Source organism: Vombatus ursinus, unplaced genomic scaffold (genome assembly GCF_900497805.2).
Source record: "Vombatus ursinus unplaced genomic scaffold, bare-nosed wombat genome assembly UNPS02014777.1, whole genome shotgun sequence".
NCBI lineage: Eukaryota > Metazoa > Chordata > Mammalia > Diprotodontia > Vombatidae > Vombatus > Vombatus ursinus.
This window is the reverse complement of record NW_020954555.1, coordinates 261,956-283,922: the sequence shown is the minus strand read 5'-3', so window position 1 is coordinate 283,922 and position 21,967 is coordinate 261,956. Positions and strand designations below refer to the sequence as shown.

General features: G+C 39.1%; 1 protein-coding gene across 1 annotated transcript in view; it reads right to left on the bottom strand.

Moving 5' to 3' along the window:
- The window catches only part of MACO1 (macoilin 1), an 80,948-nt gene that overhangs the window by 27,230 nt on the left and 31,751 nt on the right, over positions 1–21,967 (bottom strand). The gene's annotated exons all lie outside the window — the stretch shown is intronic.

The window sequence follows — 21,967 nt, the reverse complement described above, 5'->3', positions numbered from 1 at the left end:
CTGTGAGAGTGAGTCATTGTGTACTCAAGACAGAGTTACTCTTGACCTGTGTCCAAATAGCATTTCATGAATATAAAAAGAGAGGCCTCCGAAAGAGAAGGGACTAGCCCTGGTCACAAAGTCGGTTGGGGCAAGGCCGGGACAAACACTCATGTCTCTTGACTGCAAGTCTAGTGATCTCTCCAACTACAATGCATTTAAACATTACTATTACCCTCCCCCCTCCTTTCTATCTGGACAAAGACAGGTTCAAGAGGCTTGGTGAAATCCCATTAAGACCAGAGCTTCAAAATAGTAACATATTTAAGGTTACAGAACGAAGCAGCCATGCTAATTATTAAAATGTTCTACTTCTATTTAATATCTCACTTGCCAGGATGTTGTATTATGACTCCCTCCTACAGCAGAAATGCACAGAGATTTCACCAGTACATATTAGATGTAAGGTACAATAGATGAACCCTGTAGGTGCCTAGGACATTAAGGCAACTTGAAAACCATCTAGTCCTACTTCCTCATTTTACAGATGAGAAGATGGAGGCTGGGGGAGGTTGAAGGACTTGCGTAAGATCACAAAGGTAATAAGAGCAGTGTCAGGAGTGAAGCTCAGATTCTCTGACTCTAACATAGCAGCATTCTTTCCAGTGCAATACAGAAAGTCTTATTTTGATGACTGATTATGGCCTGGAAGGGCTCCCAAAGGCTATGCTGTAGAGCACAAGCCTTGGCCTAACTTGTTAAGACTGACGATCAGTTTAATTTCACAGAGGCCTTTCTTTACCAACACGTTGGCAACCAAGCTTTTTTTTTCTTTTCCCCACAGTAATTCATGAAAAGTCTACTATGATGCAGAAAGGCAGCAATCTGTATTGGATGGAGGCAATACCCACATGAATGGAGTCATGGATCCCTGAAAGAAGTGAATTGTATTGCACATATGCACGTACATAGCGTGTGTATACCGAGATACATTGCTAGACAAATAATTTTTAAAAAGGCTTTTCAGGACTGCAGAAAATAAAGAGGTCTAAATGTCAGTCCCCATTTCCAAATAATTTGGAAGCGCCTATGCCCAAGAGAACATATTTTATCTCATTTAGACAGCAGCCTCTGAGGAGAACAATTTTCCTAAGTCCATAAGGTATGGTTTGCTATATTTTATGGTAACTTCACTTCACACTCAGAGAAGACACTGCTACAAAATAAATTATCTCACACATCCACAAAATAGTGTTCTTTAATATAGTCATTTTGTTAGCTATAACTCATGGCAAAGACAGATAACTAATTTTATTGCAGATGGTTGATATCTTAGTATAGCACAGAGGGAAATTTATCAGGAAAGTTGAAAGGATGACTTTACAATCACCAAACACAAGAGATCAAATTTACAGGTGAAACCTTTTTGCAACACAGCATCAAAATGCTTCCAAATTCCAATGAGGACAAAGAAATCTATGTACAATTCCTTATGAAGAAAAGGTTGAAATGGATGGAGACACAGGCCCTTTTAATTATTCTGCCGTGACAGAGGGAGAATGATGGATACACATAACCCCACATCTATAGTTCGATATCGTGTTCATTTCAGATGAATCCAGGCAAGCTCTTCCCGTGTGTGTTAAGGGAATGGTACGGAGAGGAAGGGACATGGGAATGAGGGCCCCCTAAGATTCCTAACAGTCTTCCTTGCAGCAGCACAGCTTGTTTGGATGCCCTGTTCCCCAGAGTACATTCACCTGCTACCAGATGATGAACAGTCATCAAGCAGCGCAGTTACACATGGTATCTTTCTGCTTATCTCTCTTACAAAGGAGTCCAGAAAAGGAAGTCCAAGAAAGGCATGACTTTCATATTCAATTTCCAAACATCTCAGGAAACACTGAAGAAAGCTACCTCCTACAGAATAATAAGAGATTCCTTGTTTCTGGGGAACACTCTATGACAGGATCCAAGAGCCAAAATACGGTTTAATCTCTTTCAAATCTGTCCTTTCTTACCATCCCCATAACCACAATTTTAGATTAGCTCCCAGATCTGGCCTGGCCTCCTTCAATCACTTTCCCAAGAGGTCTTCAAGTCTACACACACTGCCAGATCATGCTTCCTAATACACTACCTAAAACCCTTCAATGGCTCCCTTACACAGCTTTTCTGATAAAAAATAAATCACCCCATGCTTGGCCTTCGAAGCCCTTCCCAATTTGACTCCATGGATTTACTTGGTCTATTCTTTATGCCAAGAATGCCCCCACCCCACACACTCATTCTATCTCCATCTGTTGACATGTGACCATCATTCAAGGAAGGCTCAGCTCAAATGTTCCCATGGATCTCTCCCTGACCCCTGAAGTTAGAAAGGCTCTTCCTTCATCTTTACTCGTGATCTTTAAAGTGGCCACACTAAATTTCTAGATCCTTTTGAGTTTCACATCCCATAGTCATTTTGTACCTCTGTCCTATTTGTGTGTGTACATGCCTCATCAGCCTCACTAAGCACTCACACTATGCACTCCTCGAGGGTACTATTTTTTATGTATCTCTGTACTGCTCCTACATTAAAAGCACTAAATTTTGTAGCCAGTCTTGGAAGTATCAATAAAGGTTTTCTGAATGAGTAAATCCTTTATAAACTGGACCAGGGTGCTTTTTCATTGGTTAACACAAAGCATTTCTAACTCCAGAGGCTTCTGAATCACTCAAAGAGAGAGATACTAGGGCTTTGAATTTTAACAGAATATTTTATATTTTCTCTCACTACACCGCTGCTGTTTCTTACCTTGATCTAAGCACAGGAGGGATTCAATCATAGAAAGATTTGGGATTTTTTTACTTCCATTTAGTTAGGAAAATAGAACACAATTTCCCTTGATGATTTAATAAGCTTTTCTAATATCATTTAATAATACAATTAGTACATAAGAACATGGCCTTCCCTTTTCAATTAGACAAATCTTCATTTAGTGACTATAGCTCCCAATTACATACATAATATGTTTACAGTTTACAAAATACTGTCCTCACAACCACCCAGTGAAATAGGAAGAGAAGTACAAAGGTCCCCATTTTATCAATGAGGAAACAGAGAAATGCAGGATCTCTCCTTCAGTAGCCCTGCTCCTAAGCATCAGAGCCAGGGTGGACACCCAGGCTTTCTGACTCTAGCTAGGTGCCCGACTCTTTGCACCAGGCCACATTTCACCTCACTCATGGGCAGAACCTCAAATTTAGAACCTGGAGATACACTATGAGTCAGATTATCTATTCTTTCCTCATGTTGACGGAGCTTATAGTCTGAAAGGGGAATATCCCACAAATTACCCTAACAGTCGTGCTCAACAAATGCCTAGAAGAGACTGAGCTCCCAAAGGGGAAAGGTAATCTCTAATAACTGTGTGGGAGCCATAGAGTTTGGTGGGGAGTGAAAAACTCGTGGTTCTAGAAACCATAGCTTCTTTGTTTTTTGTAAGACAGAGACTGATTTTGCCTCCTTTACATCTAAAGTTACAATATACCCCTTTGAGGAAAAAGTGCTCAACTAGCAGGGACATCAAAGGCTTAGGTGCACCAAGGAGTGTTGCCTTAAGCCTGCCTGAAATCACTCAAGATTACAAAAGCCACATGGTGAATCTGTGCCAACAGCATAACCAGCTCACAAGGGGAAGATGGCTGGGAGAATGTTCTTAGTATCTGTCCATTTATTTCAGCATCGCTTTTTTTCTAAAGGAATTTAAAATTACAAAACACAAACACAGCTGTCATTGAAAGGGAATGACAGGATCAGAAAATGACCATTTATACATTTTAATTCACTTTACAGATTATTTTAACATGAATATGTTCTTTGTAGTTTCTTATAATAAAATAGCCAACAGAGATCATAGCGCTTGCATTTTACAAAGTGTTTTACAAACATTATATCTCATTTGAACCTCAAAACAATACTGTAAGGCAGTCAAACACTGTTATCCCCATTTTCCAGTGACTTGGATATGGTGCTCTGATATAACATCACAGTGACCTCTTATTCATGGAATATAACATGTTTTATAGCATGTATGCAGAATTACACAATAATTTGTAAACCTTTTTCTTATCTATGAATCATAACCGATTACCTAAGTTGAATCCTGGAAATAAGTTAGGGACTTTGGAAGGGCTACTTACCTTTAATCTACCTGGGCAAGCAATGTTTAGAAAAGTACCGAAAGAATTCTCCAAATACACAGTACCCTTTTAAGATAAATGAATGCTTCTCCCTAAGGAGCACAGTTAGACTCCCTACCAGTCAGGGTATTTCTCAGTCTTAGAATGACACTCATAGGAGTTTCCCAAAGCTTCTTGAGATGAGGCCTAGAAGAGATGCTTTTCCAAGAAGCCTTCCTAGATAACCCTAATTCAGAATAACTTCTTCATTTATCTCATAATATTTCATATGTCTCAAATCCAGTCTCAGATACTTCCCAGCTATGTGGCCCTGGGTAAGTCCTTTAACCTCTGTTTGCCTCAGTTTCCTCGATAATAATAGTACCTACCTCATAGGGCTGTTGTGAGCATCAAATGAGATAATCTTTGTAAAGCTCTAACTTAGCACAGTGCCTAGCACATAGTAGGTAAGTGCTTATTCCCTTCCCGTTACCTTTTTCCTCATCTTCCCTCCCCTTATCAGTCAACAAAGATCTTACATCTCCTTACTAAGTTATAAGCTCCTTGATAATGAATATTGTCTAACTTAACGTATCTTCCATAGCACTTGGCAAATATAAGTAGTCACAGAAGCTTAGAAATGGAAGTTCAAGGATAGGAATAAATAAAAAGATAAAATGGCATAGTCCCTGCCTTTAATAAACTTACATTCTAGAGTGGTGACCTTCCCAACAGAACCATGATTTAATCAGGATGGGCTACACCTGGCAGGTCATAACATCTCCATCTCATCAGCCAGTTCAGTTCTTGTCCAACCCTTCCCCTAAATCCTCCACTGAGGATTTACCCAAGATAGCAGAAGCCTTCTATGGTTCTTTGGATATTTTGTGGATATCAGCACAAGACTCTGGTTGTTTCAGGGGATCCCGCGTTTTTGCAGCATCACTAGTCCATTCCCTTTTCCATTCACATATGTCTCTGATGATGTTTTTAATGCCATTTCTTGTATACCTAGTAATATCATACAATCTTCTCACACCTATAGTGTACATGCTAAGACATCAACACAAATAATCAAAATACACTATATGATAACTACAGGATATGATAGGTAGTCTACTTATGGCTTACAAAGAAGAAGTTTGCATGGCAGAAGGAGCTGGAATAGAACTTGAAATAAATAAGGATAAGGAAATTATGAAGGTAATTAGGAGGATATTGAAATTGTAAAGAAAGTCAGATACTGAATTTGGAGATACATGGAAGGACTTGAGGAAAAGTTAAAGAAGAATGACTTGAGGATGGGGCTGACAGACCCAAAGGACCCTCCTCCTTATCCATGCCCCAGACTGAGCCCGAAGGGCTGACCCAAGACCAGTGCATGCTCTTCCTCCCACTGTCCTCCTCCCACCTGGCTTACAGAAGCAAGTAACACAACACGGCTGACCCAGATTCAGTGAACCCTTATGCTCCTTGACTCCCACTCATCCCAGAGGGGAAGGAGAATGACCAAGGCCCAACAGGCCATCTTCTTCTTCTATTACCCACCCTCCCCTTTCTTGCCACTCTGGTGGAACAGTTGGGTGACCAAGGCCTAGCAAACATCTCACATTTCTGGTTAAGCTGGCTATGTGAAAGGTTAGGAGAGCCCACCTCTTAAGACAAACCCCAGAAAATATCTGAAGAAGACAACAGATAAAGCAACAATAAAGAAAATGTAAGAGAAGCAAAAGTAAACTACTTGATTCACAAGAGCTATGAGAACTGCTGAAAGAAATAAAGAGATAAAAGAATGAAACTAGATGTTAAATAAGAGATCTTAAGAAAAAATTAGGGGACTAAACAGTTTGGAAAAGAAAGCAGAAAACCTTTCCCAAGTGGTGGACTTCTTGAAAAACAGAGTAGAACACTTAGAACTCTGTGACTCCATGAGTCAAAAATATCAACAAAGTCGAAAGACTGAAAAATAGAAGCAAATATCAGATATTTACTGTCAAAAGCAAGTGAACAGGTCAAGAGATGATAATTTAGGACTCAGACTTTCTGAAAGCTATGATCAAACAAAAAACCTGAATTCCATATTTCAAAAATCATAAAAGAAAACTGCCCTGATCTAATAGAAACAAAGGACAAAGTGAATAAAAGAATCCTCCCATTACCTCCTGAGAGAAACTCCAAATTGAAAACAGGCAAGATTGTCATCGCCAAAATTCAGAGCTTCAATGACAAAGAAAAAAACGTCATGAGCAATCAGAAAGAAACAGTTCAAGGACCAGGTAATCAGAAAGGATCACATAAGACTATGGTGTAACTACCATAAAGGAAAGAAAATCTTGGAATATGAGGTTAAAAAGCAAAAGATAAAGGGTTACAACCAAGAATTACATATTGCATAAAACTAAGTGTTATCTGAGTGGGGAAAAACTGACCTCTGACAAAATATAGACCTTTCAAGCATTCCTAATGAAAAGACCATAGCTGAATAGGATTCTGAAATGTGGGACACAGGATCCAAGAGAAACCTAGGAAGGTAATCATATCTGGGCAAAGGGATTAAATGATGATGAAGTGCTTACATTCCAATAGGTGGAGAAGATACATGTATCCCTTCAGAATCTCACTGTCTTCAAGGGTCACAGAAGGAATTAAGTAACATACAAACACAGGAACTGGGCATGGTATTGTTCTGCTTTGCTGGTTTAAGAGAGGAAAGAAAAGGGAGAGAAAAAGGAATATATTAGGGAAGAAATGAAGAAGAAGGGAGGAGAAAATTACTATGTCACAAAATTGGGGTACATGAGAGAATATACAAACGTGGGGGATACTGAATATCTCATAAACCCAATTCTTAATCAAATAAAGGATGGCTGAAAACAAACACACACATTTTGGTGTAGAAATATATTAAATTCGATGAGGAAACAGGTTGGGATGAGGAGAAGGGAGATGAGGGTCTAAGAGGGAGGGTAGAATCCAAGAAACAATGATCATAAGCAAAACAAATATCAGTTATGGAAGGAGAGTCATAAAGGGTAGATTAAAAAGACAGAAAGAAAATATAAGAACTAGAGTTTGGGGTCTAGATTTGGTGAAGAGAGGAGGGACAAAGGCAAAGGAACAGAAACAAATGACTTCAATTATAGATTATGAGTGGTGGTCAGATTCTCATTCTCTATTTCCTTGTTCTTTTCAAAGGAGGGACAGGAGGAAAAGAAAGAGAAAAGTATTAGAGGATATGATAGAGGGTAATACACAATTAACAATCATAGTCATAAATATAAATTGAATAAACTCATCTTTAATACAAAGGAGTACAGCAGAATGGATTAGAAAGCAGAAGAAATCTAACACATTAAACAGAATTTTAGAAAAGTTAAATATGACAGATTTCTAGTGATTAATGAATAGGAACAAAAAGGAATACACATATTCTCAGCAATATGTCATCTTTACAAAATGCTGGGGCATAAAAACCTCAAACGAATTCAGAAAAGCAGAAATATTAAATATATCTTTTATTAACTACAAATGAACAAAATTATAACCAATAAAGGGTATGTGAAGAAAAGGATGCAAGCTTAAATGCTAAATCCTAAAGAAATGGTAGGTCAAAGAACAAATTTAGAAGCATAAATAATTTCATCAAAAAAAAAAAATTACAGCAATGAAACAACATGCCAAAACTTTAAAGATGTACCCAAAACAATCTTTTAGGGGAAAATGCATATCCTCAAAGACTTTCACCAATAAAAGAAAAAGAAAATAGATCAAAGAATTGGGCAAGCAACTAAAACAAAACAAAACAAAACCCTAAACTTAAAAAACCTAGAAAAGCAACAAATCAACCCTTTTCAAACTAAACACCAAAGCAGACATTCTGAAAACCCCCCAAAAAAAGATAAATAAAATTAAAAACAACAACAAAAGTCCCACTGAAATGATAAATAAAACTAGGCTTTAAAAGAAACCTCATAAAAGAGATGTATTCAGTATGGTACACATTAAAACAAACAAAAAATGCTAGTTCTGAAGTCAGAGGACCAGGATTAAAATTCTAACTCTAATGCTTACTACCCTGCATGACCCTGGTCACTTAATCTTGCTGATCTCTACTTCTTCATCTGAAAAATTAAGGGGTTGAACAAGATAGCAATTAAGGTTTCTTCCATTTCTAGATCTGTGAGTTTCTAAGCCTATAAACTGTCAGCAAATCTGATTTTAGAAAAAAAGAAAGATAACCAAATTGTCAACATCAAAAATGAAGAAAAAAAAAGTTTCTTCAACAAATAAAGAGGAAAGGAATTAGAAATTATTTTGTACAATTATATGACAAAATTGATTTTATATGAAATAAATAAAAATTTAGAAAAATATTAGATACCTAAAGTAACAAAAAAAAATTCAGTTTAAAAAAAATGAATGTCATACTGAACTCTGAAGGAAAAAAAAAGCTTCAGTACCAGATATACAAATGAATTCTATCAAACATTCAAAGAACAATTCTAATATTACATAAATTGCAAAAATAATGAAAGAAGAATTCTACAAAACTTCTGTAAGACAAATATTGTCCTGATATCTAAACCAAAGAGAGATAAAACAGAGAAAGAAAATTAAAGCAACTGTGGGATAATAGAGAGGTGTTAAAACTTAAAAGGAGCCCAAGTCATTTAGGAACATTCTAGTAAAGCTCAAAAAATACTTTAAAAAGTTTTGAAAAAGCACTACAAGTTCTTCCATCTAGTTCAGGAATTCATAAAACACATTATTGCCATGATCTTACAGAACTTTTGAGCAGAGGCAAGCTAAAGTAGCCAAAAAGCAAAGTCTGAAAGTAGTAGGCATCCAAACCAGAAGGCAACGCCAGAATAGCACCCACTCAGAAATGGTTCAGCAAAACACAGTGCCCAAGCATCTCTGTCACAGATGTGGCAGAAGAAAGGGCCAGAGCAGGACCCAGGCATCCATCAAACTGGCAAAGATGACAACGAAGGAAATAATGATTGTTGGAGGGCACATGAGAGTACAAGTACACTAAGGAACTGCTGGTGAAAGTTGTGAATTGGTCTAGCCATTCTGGAAAGCAGTTTTGAACTATACTGGCAAGTATATAATTTTTAACCCAAAGATACCACTACTAAGTCTATCTCAAAGAGAGCAAAGAATGAGAAAAAGGACCCATATGTAAAGAAATATTTATAATCAGTGCCTATTTTTGCAGCAAAAAATGAGAAATTAATAAAGTGCCCAACAATTTGAAAATGACTGAAGAAATTATGGTATATAAATTCATGTAATTATTATTGTGCTATAAGCATGATAAAAGGAACAGTGTCAAAGAAACCCAGGAAGACTCGTATGAATTGATGTACAGTCAAGTGAGCAGAAGAACAACTTATTCACTAACAATATCACTGAAAAAAAAATTTGAAAGCCTTAAGAACTCTGATCAATGCAACAACCATCTATGAGGACACATGACAGGACATGCTACCTACCTCCTGACTGAGAGATGACAGACTTAAGATGCAGAATAATACATACATTTCTGGATAAAGTCAATATGAGAATTAGTTTTACTTGACTAAGTATATTTGTTACAAGTTTTTGTTTTCTTCAGGTGGGGAGAATGGAATGGAGAGGGGGGCCCAAGGATAGGGTAGCCAAAAAAGCCACTGAAACATTTTATTAAAGATGCACAGAAGAGAATAGAAGGAAGGCAGGAAAAGAATGACAAGGCAGATAAAATTGAGAGTTATATGTTAAATACTACATATTTTAAAAGAAAAGCAAGATGTACATAAGAAAGATTCAATTATTTCATGCACAATCCTCTTTTCTCTTCTGCCAAATATATACAGAAACATTCATTTTGTTTGGTGTCTATTAAGTTCATAATAAATTCAAAACAAAAAAGAAAAAGTTAGAAAATGATAGAACAATATCACTAGTATCAATGTAAACATTAAATAATTATTAGCAAAGAGGATATGATAGCATATTAAAAAAATCCCACATATACATTATGACCAAGTTGTATTTCTACCAGAAGTACAGAGTTGGTTCAATATTATGAAAACTATGAACACAGTAGAGCATATTAAAAACAATAAAAGTCACATGATTACATTCATAAATACAGAAAAAATTTTTGACAAAATGACACCCCTTTATGTTAAAAACAAAATGCATAGGAAAAAAACCCAAACCATTCCTTAATATAGTAAATAGTATCACCCATTTAAAATCAAGAGTTAACATCCTAGTTTCAGAGAAACATTAGATGTCTTTCCAAAAAAATGCCAGAGGCATAAGCAAAGATGTACCCTGTCACAACCAGTATTTGATATAGTTCTAGAAATTCTATCTAAAGCAACAAAACAATAAAAAGAAATTGGTGCACAAGCAATGACAAAATAAAGTTATCACTTTTTTATGAGAGGATGGTTTGTTTTAGAAAACTGTAAAGATTGAATAAAAATTATTTGAAATGATAACTTTGGGAAAGTTGCAGAATACAGAATAAACCCACAAAAATCATCCCTTCCATATATAACCAACAAAATTCAGCTAGAAGAGAAAGGAAAAAAATTAATTTCAAAATAATTACAGAATGTATAAAATACCTGAGAGCCTGCTTATGAAGCTACAAACTGGAATTATAAGTATAACTATAATTATAATACTCTGTACAGAAATAAAAACATCTAAATAATGGAGAAATATTAACTCCTCATCATTGGGTCCTGCCAATATAATAAAAAATTACAGTACTTCCTAAGCTAGTTTACAGAATCAGTGCCATACCAAACTACCAAAGGGTTACTTTATAGAACTAGAAAAAAAAATTCATATAGAAAAAAAAAAGATCAATAATATCAAGGAAAATAAAGAAAAAAGTGACAAAGAAGGGAATTTAGCAGTTCCAGCCTTCAAATTAGACTACAAATCAGTAATTGTCAACAGTTTGATGCAGGTTAAAATAACAGTTGCTCAACAGAACAAATTAGGTACACAAAGCCCTGAAATAGTTGAGAGCTCATTACAAAAGTATGGTGTTCAATAGACTCAAAGACTCCAACTCTTGGGTTCAGGTCTCACTAAGTCAATAAAACTGCTGGGAAAACTGTGAAGGAGTTTGGAAGAAATTAGGTTTAGACAACATCTCACTCTATACACCACAGTAAATTCCAAATGGATACACAACCTAGATATAAAAGGTCATATTAGAGGTACAATGGACATACATTTATCGAAACAAGCAGAAAGAGGATAACAAGAGATAAAATAAACACCTTTTATCATATAAAATAGAAAAGTTTCTCCACAAACAAAAACAAATACAGTTAAAATTAGAAAGGAACATTACCTGGGGGGAAAATATATTTGCACTAAATTTCTCTAATAAAGCTCTGTTATTCCAGGAATACAGGAAAGTGATAACAAATATATAAGAACAAATGTCATTCTCTATTAGCTGTGTCAAAGGAAATGAACAGTTTTCAAATGAAGAAATGCAAGAAGAAATGCTACTTTGTAGGGGAAAAAAGTGCTTCATATCACTAATAATTAGAGAATAGCAAATTAAATCAATTCTGAGATCTCCCCTCACAACCATTAGATTGGCAAAGATAACTAACAAGAAAAATTACAATTGTGAGAGGGGTGGGAGGACAGGTACACTAGTGCATTGCTGGTAGAATGGAATTCTGAAGACAAAAAAGTAAGCAGTTTTGATGGGGAAGGGGCGGGGCTTGTCTTAAAAGGCTAATGTGGTTGCACAGGGAATTAGAATTCACCAACATCCTAAAATTTTTTTTTTAATTCTATATTTTTAAGGAGATGGAAACAAGGGCAGGTAACAGGATGAATACAAAAGGGAGACATGATGCTATAAGATCAGTATCAAGACTGCTAAATTTCAGAGTGAACTATGGGCTGGTAAGGAAAACTAAAATAATCATCAATTCATTCATTCATTCATTCATTCATTCAGGCAAGCGATTTGGGGGAAAAGACAAGAGCCAGTGCTTGGGAGAGTTGGCAAAGATTCCCATTCCGCTTTTTTCTAATTTTTCAACCAAACAGGATGATCTTCGAACTAGAAAGGAGAGAATAAACATGGCTGATAGGAAATTGCTACCCAAGATAATTAAGGAGATGGTGAGAGCTACCTTTGAGGAATTCAAGTCATTCAGCCTAGGGAAGCTCCAGTCTTGAAAGAACTGTGAGTCACTAGTGAGAAGTGACAATCTGAACACTTTTGGAGAATGGGAAAAGTACAATACTGGAGAAAGGAAAATTACCCAAGTTTCCAAAAAAGGGAAGAAAATGAAACCTGCAAACTATAGGTCAGTGAGTTTGACTTGAGTTCTTGGCCAAAATTCTAAGATGTGCTATTAAAGAGCTAGCTTTTGAACATTTAGGAGAGAAAATGGTGATGACAGAGAGCCTTCATCAAGAACAGTTACATATTCCTTATTCCTTATTTGTACTTATTCCTTCTTTGACAGGGTTTCTAAACTGATAGATCAAGTAGGTTGTCCATTTAGAATTTAACAAAGCATTTGACAAAATCTCTCACACTATTTCTATAGAAAAGATGGAGAGATATAGGCCAGACAATGTATCATTAGAAGGATTAGGAACTTAGTCAAATGCCTGCACCCAAAGAGCAGTCATTAATTAAAGTCATCCATGCCAACTTGGAATGAGTGCCCCAGGAATCTGTGTTTGATCCTATACTGTTGAACATTTTAGCTAATGTCTTGGGTAAAGATATAGATAGCAAGCTTATCAAATTTGCAGATGACACAAAGTTGGGAAGAACAGCTATTACATTAGATAACAAAGTCAGGATCCAAAATGGTTTTTGACAGGCTAGAAGGTTGGGCTGAATCTAATAAGATGAAATTTAATATGGACAAACATTTGGATTTGAAAATTTGACTTCACAAGTATAAGATAAGAGAGGCCTGGATACACAACAGTTTTTAAACAAAAGATCTGGGGGTTACAGTAATGAGTCACTCCTATACTATGATATGGCAGCAAGACAGGCTAATGCAATCCTGGGCTTCCTTAACAACTGCCAAGAACAAAGAAATGATGGTCCGGTTATGGTCTGCTTTGGTTATGTCCAATTCTGGGAACCTCAATTTAGGAAGGATACTGATGGGCTGGAGAGCATCCAGAAAAGAGCAGCTGAAGTGAAGGGTCATGGATAGGAAGACCAACTGAAGAAGCTCAGGATATTTAATCTGAAGAAGACTGAATAGTAGGATACGAGAGCTATCCTCAAGGATCTGAGAAGAAGGATTAGACTTGTTCTGCTTGCCCTCAGGGGCAAAACTAGAAGCGAGTGCAGACATTCCAGAGGCAAACTGAGGCTGGCTATAAGGACAAAGCTCCTAACAACTGGAGCCATCCAAGCGTAGAATGGGCTACTTCAGAAGTGGGTTCTCTCTCTCAGAGATCTCTAAATGAAGGCAGACCACTCATCAGGTATTCCACATAAGGGATTCTTTTTCTGCTAAGGGCTGGGCTACATGACTCCTGAGATGCCCTCCAATTGAGATTGTGCAATTCTTTGTGTTTCTGTAAACAGCATAAGAAAGGTCCAAACAAAGTGCTAGGAGAGGGTTCAAGGAGAGAGAGACCATCCATTTGGGCAGAGAAAGGGGAAAGGGATCTTTTCCCCCGACGTGATGTTGAGATTTGAGGGAAAGGATAAATGGCTAATCCTAACAAAACTGACCTGGGCCCAGGAGATAGTTCACCAACAACCCAGTCATTTTACAGATGAGGAAACCAAGGCCCTAAGACATGTGATGTGCTTATGGTCACATGAAGTTGGGATCAGAACTCTGGTATAATCTTAATCTCACTTCCTCCCTCCTCTCTCAACTCTAACCAAATATTGCTTTTTAAGACTGCAGCTATGCCTGATTAAATCAGTCCTGGTATCATACAAAGAATAATGGATTTGGAATCAAAACCAGGTGTCAAATCCTAGCTCTGCTACTAACTACCCATGTGATTCTGGGTAATTAGTTTAATCTCTCTGGGCCTTGTTGAATTCAAGGATCTCTGAGGTTCTTTTCAACTCCAGATCCTGTGACCACATTCAGGACATCTGAGTAGTGCCGACTCCTGTAGGGGACAGCCAAGAACTCACCTTACTTTCCCAGCACCTCTTTCGTTGAAATATAGTTCTAATCATGACTGAACTCCCCCCTCCACCTTGGCATCCCCTTCCCCATGGCATCCCCTTCCCCATGATAGAGAGTAAAGCAAAAGGTTCAAGAGTAAAAATGCCCTTGATGGCTTTGTTAGGAGAAAGAAGTCAAATACTTTCAAATCACAGACTTTTAAAGCTGGAAGGTAGCTCAGAGGTCATCAAGCCCGACCCCTTCATTATCACCTGGAAGAAACTGAGGCCAAGAGAGGTTCACAGCCGGCTCATATTCATACTAATTAGCTAGTAGGTGGCAGGCTGTAAAAGAAATTAATCCAGCAATTCTAAAAAATATACTCTGCTACAGTTTTTGGTGCTGAAACATAAAGTTAGGTTCTGATAAGTAACTGATAAGATATTTATTTCAGGGACCCAGTATTTTGTCAACAAAAATTGCACATGTAAGATTTTGCATATATCTACTTACTGTGCATTAACAAATACAAATACCTAAAAAGGAAGCCAGTTACCAAACTCGCTTAAGCAGAGAAGTGCAGGGGGAACAACACTGGACTGGGGGTCTGGAGACCTGGGTTCAACTTGTAGATCTACCACTAACTGGCTGTGTGACTGTGGGAAGTGAACTGACCACTGTGGGCCTATACTACTTCTCTGAAAATGAAACAGTTGGAGTTGATGATCTCTAAAATTTCTTCTGGCTCTAACATCCAATTTCCTAAGAGCCTTCCCAGCTCTGACATTCTGTATTGTAGGTGCCCTCCCAGTTCTGACATCCTGTGCTCTAAGGTCCCTCCCAGTTCTGACACTCTGGGTTCTAAGGGCCCTCCCAACTCTGACATCCTGTGTTCTAAGGGCCCTCCCAGCTCTGATATCCTGTGTTCTAAGGGCTCTCCCATCTTTGATATTCTGGGTTCTAAGGCCCTTCCCAGCTCTGACATTCTGTGTTCTAAGGCCCCTCCCAGCTCTGATATTCTGGGTTCTAAGGCCCTTCCCAGCTCTGACATTCTGGGTTCTAAGGTTACTTCCAGTGCTATAACATTTTCTTTTAAATAGAATTTACCACATGCTCTGATTCTAAATTTTGCTCAGAATTTTGTTAAATGCAATTATAAACCACATTCTTGTTCCTCTATGTGACAGTGGGTTGAACTTGATCAAAACGTGACCAATTTCCAAAAGCACTACAGACACTGCTAGCTGAACAGTATTACCTGATAGATGTAAAGAAGTATCACAAGCTAAAAAGATGAACCTTTTCCCTTCTGCAGGAAGACAGCACAGACAGAAGTAAGCCCAAGAAAGAGAGTGCACTCTTGTTTCAGCAGTTCTGCAACAGAATAGTTTCTATTTCCATACCTAAGGCTACTAACACCTTCTCACCTCTGGCCTATACTACTTCAATAAGCTCCTAGCTGGTCTTCTCACTCATCCGAGTCATTCTGTACATGCTCCACATCAATCTTCTTAAAACTCTGATCTGATGGTGTCACCAATCCTGTTGGACGACCTGCAGAGGCTCAGTCTTGCCTTCTGAGTAGAAGGACAAACTCCATAGCTTGGAATTCCAAGCCTTCCACAATCTAGTCTCTGCTCGGTTTTCATCAGCATGGTATACTAGAAAGAAGAAGCCACAAGACCTAACTTAAAATTCTGGACTTAGAATTATGAGCTTTGGCACTTGACATCTCCCTGGAGCCTCAGTTTCCCCATCAGCAAAGCGAGGTACTGGAAGCAGATGACCTCGAAAGTCTTACGGAACTCTAACATGCTACTTCTTCCTCTACAGTATTTTCAATAAGCAGTCATCCATCCAGGTCTGCCTGAAGACCTCCATTGATGGGAACTTTATTACTTACTTCCTCAGGCATCCCACTGCACTCTGGGGCAACTCTAATTGTTAGGAAGCGTTTTCTTCTATCTTGCCAAAATCTGCCTCTCTGTACATTTCCTTCATTGTTCCTAGTTCTGTCTCTAAGGCCATGAAGAACAAATTTAGTCCCTCTTCCATATCAAAGCCGACCCCAACTTATTCTCATATGTTCTAGTCTCTACCTGGCCATAATTCTGGTCCCTCTCTCATCATCATACCCTATTCTTAACCTTCTGGATTCCAAAATCATACCTCAACTGCAGGCTCATCCCCGAGCTTCCTCCCACCCCTGTGAACAGATCACCATGGAATGTCCCTCTGAAAAGCCTGCCCCCTTTCTCCCACTGGTGAATTTCTCCTAGAGCCTTCATTTTGTGAAAGGGCGGAGGCTGGCTTGCCTTCATTCCTCTCTGTTCCTGACTCTCTGGACTTCAAAATCATGCTCTTGGGCTGGGTACCCTACCAGTCCTCATGTTTTTCATCTTTCTTGTATATATTGTCTTCTCCCCTTAAAATGTAAGCTCCTTGAGGGCAGAGACAGTCTTTATTTTTGCTTGTATTGTATCCTCAGGACTTAGCACAATGCCTGACACACAATAAGTGCTCAAGAGATGTTTGCTTCCTTTGTCCCTTTCCTTTTACCATCTCCCATGCCTGAAATGGACTCCTCTTTGATTTTTATCTGCTTGCTGAAGCCCATTCCATTCCCCAAAGACAAAATCAGCTGCTAAATTCTTCACTGAATCTCCCCCTACTCTCTCTCTCTCTCTCCTTGAATTTCTCACCAGCACTTCGTTTGGCATCCTCTTTTGCACTTCACATATTCTAATTTCATGTTATATTCTGTGGGCATGTGCTTTTCCCCCATTATTCTGTCAACACCTGGAGGCCTTGAACTATGCCTGTGTCTCTCATCTGTGCCTCTCCAAGCTCCCGGCAGAGCGTCCTGCAACAAAGCAGGAGCTTTTGAATGTTTCCTCTTGTCTCTGCCAAGGGCCTAGCCCATGGTGGTGCTTCATGAATGCTTGCAGAACTGGTCTGAGGAAGGTCTCTTTTTCATACACTGTGTATGTGTCTTATTCTCCATTCAACTTTAGACTCCAAAAGGGCAAGGACTGTCTTGTCTAGACTCTGTACCCCCCCAGTATTTAGCACAGCATGGTCTGCACACAGATGCCAATTTTAACATTTGTTGGGTTCAATCATAACCTCAATCAGCTCTCACACTAACAAGTGAACACTCAAGAAAAAATGTACATGGAGCCCTTTCCACTATTTTCTTTCCACCCTTCCTCAGTGGTCAGTTAAAATATCTAATCTCTCATGATCATTTTATTCTTAGCTAGAATATCTTCCCAAATAAAAAACTAAGGGGGCAGCTACATGGTGTAGTGTATAGAGCACTGGCCCTGGATTCAGGAAGACCTGAGTTCAAATCTGGCCTCAGACACATAACACTTATTAGCTGTGTGACCTTGGGCAAGCCACTTAACTCCACTGCCTAGCCAAAAAACAAAAACAAACAAACAAACAAACAAACAAAAAACAAATAAAAAACTAAGACATATTCAATGACCCGCACTAATTAAATAGAGATAAAAAGACAGCTGTAAAGAACCAAAATAAAAGAAATCATAAGCAGGCAATAATGACGGGCCACTTTCCTGTTGCACTTTCCGGTTACAAAATGTCTTCTTCTTTGGTCTTCCTTCACAATGACTCCTCTCAGATAGAAAACACAGATCCTTCTCTCCACTTCACAGATGAGGAAGCAGGCCCAGGGTTAGAAGTCCCTACAGTTGTACAGTGAGTTGAGCAGGCTAGAACTTATACCCAAAGTGACTGGCTCAAGTCCGGGGTGCCACTATACCAAGCACACCTTTATGGCATGTATTTTGGAAGAAGAAAATGGGGGTTTCATTTGGCTATAGGATATGGTTCAGATTAGATGACAATAACTCACATTTCTATCGTGCTAATAAGGTTTACAATGTTCTTTTCAAGAGTTGACAAATTTTTCTTACGGATTGGCCTCCTTACTAGTTTGGCCTCCCAACTAGTCTATCTTTACCTTTATGATACTTATATAATGTCCGCTCTTCTCTCCCTCCTCCCTAAAAAAGCACCCGATCTTGTGTCTCCAATTTTCAAATTAAATAATATATGTAAAACACTTAGCACAACGTATGACACACAGGAGGCACTTAATACAGGATTATTCCCTTCTCTTCTACTCCATTTTAACTTCTCTACTGTCCACAGAGTTTCGAAGTCTTGAAAGTTTTCTTGTGAATCCCAGGACCAACAAATTTAATTTCTGGCAGTTAGTGGAAAAGGGATTAAGTTGGAAGTTGTCAGAAGGGTAGATTCAGAGTTTTTGCTAAAGTCATTTAACTGATTCCACCTCATCTCCCAAGTCAATAATTCAGATCTGCCAGGCATAGACAAGTCAGGATCTCACCAGCAGCATTTACTACAACATGTGGTACCCATGGTACCATGGCTTAAAAAGGTGAGAAGCAGGGATGTAAAGCCAGATCTCTCCTGATGCAGAGGCCGATGCTCCATACTATCCCACTCCACTGACTCTTAAGACACGGCTCCTCTCCTTTCATCCAAAACAACCTCACCTTTCAAGCCTCTGAGCTTACTTGCAATGGGGCGACTCCTCCTTCTTTCTCTTTCTGCACACCTCTTTAATCTATGCTGGAACCTCTGATGCCTTATGCCTACAGAGCCAGGGTCCTCCTCTAGCTAATCCCTAGCACCTCCTTGACTATGACATCAAGGACGAGAAGCCAATCAGACATGCCTGAGCAAGAGACCGCTACCCCCACCCACTCCAAACAGGACGATGCTCTGCAGTCCTTGCCTATGTATCAGGAGGGAAGAGCACCTGCCACCCTGACTGGCAGAGGGCGCTGTGCTGAAAGGCTGTCCCTCCGCTGACCCATCACTGCCTCCTTTTATTCCTCCTACCATGGGCTGAAGAGCCCTGGGCCAAAGGCTCTGACGACCTCCTCGGCTGTAGCTTTCTTTTGTTGTCCCCTGGCCTATGCTTCCACCCAAGGATGTCACATGTTACACCTCACGCTTTCCCTACTATGAATTAAAAGACGCGCTATAATAAAGGCCTACTGCTTTTTAAGCATTACTGGCCTGTCTGACTCTTGTGAAAGCCTCCTTTAAGTCTCACAGAAATGGACTGGGACAGAAACAGAGTCTAGTAAGCAGGTGAGACACCAACACAGCTATAACACACAACCTGGCATGGTAAGTGCCTTACAGAGTTACAAAACAAAGTGCTATATGAGGTCATTCAGCACAACTCACTAACACAGTCGACACAGGAAGGAAAAAGGTCAGAGCAAGAGGAAGTGAGCCTGACTAGGTGGGCTACACACGGAGGCCCACTTTCTATTACAACTAAATTGAACGCTACAGCCTTCAGAAATTGTATGGATAACTGCTTAAAACATATATTCTCGGTCACTCAGAGTGTCACTGGGAACTCTTCCTGGACCCCACAGCACGATCTTGCTAAGCTAATCTGCTTCTGGGGTTAGTCATGTAAGCACAGGCACCACAGCCGAGCTGAAGAATCTTCTCTGGGGGACCAAAGCACCCTGAGCCAGCAGGGACTCAACTATCACATCTTTTCACTAAGAGGGGAAACCAGAGGCCATGTCTAAGTGTACCCCATCCTGACCCTCTACACCACCCCAGACAATCACTCATCCAACCTCTACTTGAGGATCGTCCTCAATGGGGAAAACATAAATGCCCTTTCAATCAGTTCTAATTGTTAGGAAATCATGCCTCACAATGAGCCAAACTATCTATACAGCCTTCTGAAATGCTGATCCACTGGGAATTATGCTGGCTAGAACCAATGAGGATAAATCCACTCCTTCCACACTACAAGTCTCTCAAATATACAAAACGTCATTAGGAAGACCTGCCCCACCCCAGAGCCACCTTCTTTCAAGCTAAACATTCCTGCTGAATGCAGCCAATCTGAACCTGAGATGCCAATTTTAAGTCTTCCTCACCAGCTTTTCAGTGGTGCTCAGAAGTGTTACTACTCCAGGTTGGTGTAACCAGCACAGAAGGCAGCAGGATTGTCCCATCTCTCGTTCTGGACAAGGCGCCTCTCCTAGTGTGGCCTCAGATCAATCCTATGAAGCTGTTTCGATCATCCTTAAGCTTCGGTAGCAAAAAACAAGTCAGGTAAGGCAAACCCTTTTCTTCAGAACATCATGTTCCAGCACTCAAACAAGATATATTGTTCTCGCCTTTTAAAGGACAGAGCTCGGTCTGTTGTGTCTGTAAGGAGAAACCTGTTTCAGTCTGACTGTGAATGTTAGGCCACTGTAAGCTCAATGACTTGAGGCAGGGTGGCCCTTTGTTTACTGCCAGTCTGCTTTACTCTGTGTCCTGTCACACCATATCAGAAATGGAAGGGTGGCGAACGGGTCTTTCATGACCCTGACCAACATGGCATCACTTGATTCTCCCTGCGACAGGTGGATGGAGGATCCACCATAAAAGAATGGCTAGGGTTACATAACTGGTATCGACAGCAACAGGTACAGTCAAATAAGGATCTGGGGGACACAGAATCTGCTGAGTCTTTAGCTGTGGCACCCATAGACAGTTTTAGTCATTACCTTTTGCCATATTTTCCAATGGATACAAATCAGATGAATTTTGGCTTAATAAATACAGAGGAATAGGTATAAGGAGAAGAGTCAGGACAATATTCTCTTAGACGAGAATAAAACAAAACAAAAAATCAAACCAATCATTCGGAACCCACGGTTTATGAGCAGAAAAACAAAATTCCTTCTAGAGTTCCCATCTTTTGCCAAAACGAAAAGAAAAAAAAATGGAAGCATAAACGATATTTTTGTTACAATTTTAAAAAGTAAAAATAAAGAGAAAAGTTTCCATCTAGATAGGCTAGAACGTTAGCACTAATTTACAAAGAACTTGTGACTCATCTAATACAAAAGTTTGCTTTTATATATAAGAACCTCAAGGCCCTGAGAAATGGCAGAGTTGGTACCAAACTACCCAACAATCAGTCCAATGCTTGTCCAATTACATACTCTCAGATCGATCTCCTATACTTTCACTTTGAGGGGTGTAAAAATAGACTAATTTCAATTTGTCACAAATAAATCTAAGCTTCAGAATTATGAACCATTACATTACAACAGAAAAAACACTGGCCTGGTAGTCAACAAAGCTACGGATGAGTCCTGACTCTGCAACTAATTGCCTGTGTGACAGTGGTTGAGTCCCTTCTCATCTCTGACCCTCAGTTTCTTCTTCTGTAAAAAGGAAGCATTGGATGAGATCAGGAGATCTTAATCTTTGTAGTGTGATGGACCTCCTTTGGCAGTCTGTTGAAGCCAACGGACTTCTTCTCAGGAGAATGTTTTATTTTCAACTGACTGTGTATATTGTTCCCTGTTCGAGCCAATACTAATGAGAGTAAAGTCCAAGTGATGCCTAGCACCCACCCTCTCATCTTCCCCTCCACTGTAATAGGTCTTTCTTGCCTCTCTTCATGTGAAATAATTTTCTCCATTCTACCTCTCCCTTTAAGAAAAATGTTTTAAATGCATAAAGTAAAGTACATAGGATTACAAAGGAAATCAATTATATTGAAACATAGTTATCAAAATATTAAAACAAACAAACAAGCTCATAGACTCTAGGTTAAGAACCTCCGAAGATTAGATGAT